Source organism: Palaemon carinicauda, chromosome 5 (assembly GCF_036898095.1).
Source record: "Palaemon carinicauda isolate YSFRI2023 chromosome 5, ASM3689809v2, whole genome shotgun sequence".
In the NCBI taxonomy this organism is placed as follows: domain Eukaryota; kingdom Metazoa; phylum Arthropoda; class Malacostraca; order Decapoda; family Palaemonidae; genus Palaemon; species Palaemon carinicauda.
In genome coordinates, this window is record NC_090729.1 from 66,901,410 (window position 1) to 66,903,909 (window position 2,500).

The window sequence follows — 2,500 nt, forward strand, 5'->3', positions numbered from 1 at the left end:
ATATATATATATATATATATATAGATATATATATATATATATATATATGTGTGTGTGTGTGTATATATACATATATATACACGTACATATCTATACATATATATATATATATATATATATATATATATATATATATTCAGTATATATATAAACACCCATATATATATATATATATATATATATATATATAGAGAGAGAGAGAGAGAGAGAGAGAGAGAGAGAGAGGAGAGAGAGAGAGAGAGAGAGAGAGAGAGAGAGAGAGAGAGAGAGATACACAAACAATAATTCATAACTTCCTGTCATATTTTTCTGTTATATACGATAAATAAACCGTTTTATAAAGTAGATTTGAATTTCTAAAAATTCACGATAAAATGAATAATTATTAATCACAGTGGAATCTCTTTTACATCCAGAGTTACATAAAAAAGTCTTCCAATATCAATTAACTCCATCCCTTGCAAGGGGCTAACATTAACGGAAAAGGAAAAGGACTAGCATTCATGACAACAAACTTTGCTGAAACCTCCTGGGAAGTCTTAGGAAGAAGAAAAATTGTAAACAATAAGTAACAGTTCGGGACTGTAAGCTGTCTGGGAAAAAGAATTGTGTTGAGAAACCATACGCTCTCTACCTATTTATTACAAATGTATTGGTCGATGGAGAAATGAGGAGAATCATGAGATTAAAGAATAATGAATGGATGTACTATTTTTATCAAAATGGATTGATTCTTTTCCAAGCTACTAGGGTTTCTTGATGCTGAAGTCGAAACTGTAATTTAATGTACGAAAAGATAATTTAGCTAGCATGATTTGTCTGAATATTTTATTATAGAGGTTTTGCATATCCTTGTCAGCTGGATATTCTACTTCTAAAACGCTAAGAATATAGAAAATAACGATATGATGATTATATCAGAGTAATTTAAGAATTGTGGTAACCTGTTAGGAACATCATTGCTTGGCTATCTGCTGGACTGGGATTTGAGACCCACTCAAGGTCGATATTTTCTTGTAGTGTCTACAAACTCACCATACTTGTGAGCTAAGCATAGGTCGTTTGGAAAAGCCTATAGGTTTACCTGCTTTGTCATCAGCAGCTATTGACTAATCTTCCCTGGTCCTTGCTTGTGTGGAGAAGGGCGTGGGCGCTGATCATATGTATTTATAAATTCAGTCAGTCTCTATGCAATGTCTTGCTTGGGCATTGTCATTGTCTCTTGCCTCTGCCATTCAAAAGCTGTAAACCTCTAATTGACATCGTAAAGAAAATTTAAGAGAGAGAGAGAGAGAGAGAGAGAGAGAGAGAGAGAGAGAGAGAGAGAGAGAGAGAGAGAGAGAGAGATGTTGGATCGATGGGCAGAAATCGTATGGTCGTAAAGGGACCTCACTATCCAGAAAATACTATATTTTGTTCAATGAAGACGTAAATGGACTTGTTTGCTTTGGGTTGCCAGATGCTGCCGACTCGTTACGGCAGTAAAGCTGTGCAAAGTGTGAAATACCTGAACTTGTGAAAATTTAGGCTCGGAACACTCGACTTTGTTTATTGGTCTTCATAGTTTATATATGACATCTATTTTAATGTTGGTACTCTTTTAAAATATTTCATATTCATTATTCATTACTTCTTAGGTAGTTCATTTGGTACCTTATTTCCTTTCTTCACTAAATAGTACAAACAATGATATGACTAAGAGTTACTCGAAAAAAGCTTATGGTGTTTGGGATTTTAAATTTCCAAATTGAAATGCTATTCTTAATGGTCTATTTGATATACCTTGGTCTCGTATACTCATCGTTAAAAAAATATTTGTTATACTAATTTTGAATTTAATTTCGTCACCCAAGAAAATTTATAATGTTTTAAAAGTTGTCGTCAGGCTTATTATTTTGCAATATTTCAGGCTCCAAGATGAAGAGAGAATGTTGATCAATTGTTTTTGTAATTAATATATTTAAAGTGAATGTCATTTAAATTATGATTCTACAACCGAATCTTACGACAATTTTGTTGGAAGATTACGATTTTGAAATACACATAATCTTCTTTTTTTCAGCATATTTTGATGACACTAATTGTAATGCATCGTGTTGAAAATTATCTTCTTTGATGCAGCACCAGTTTCAACGTATCGATTTGGTCCAAGAGGTTTTTTATCATTATATCCTGACTAAAACCTTTGATGTCCTAAATATTCGATAAAAAATATCGAGATGATATTTTTACTGACTGCTAACTTTGATGTCTTAAATATTCCAGGGAATATATCGAGATAACATCTGAAGACAGGTTAAGCCATTAGTCTATCCTCCCGAGTCACGTTTGATGAAATAAACCTATATTTTTTTCAATATTTATCTTTCATTTTCAATTTCCTTTTACATTTCTAACAGTCTGCTCTACTGATGTTGGCTCTTATCAATAGGGCATCCCTTAATGCTTTCTTCTTATCAAATCGATGTTGTATATATAAAGAATTTGTATAACATTAAAT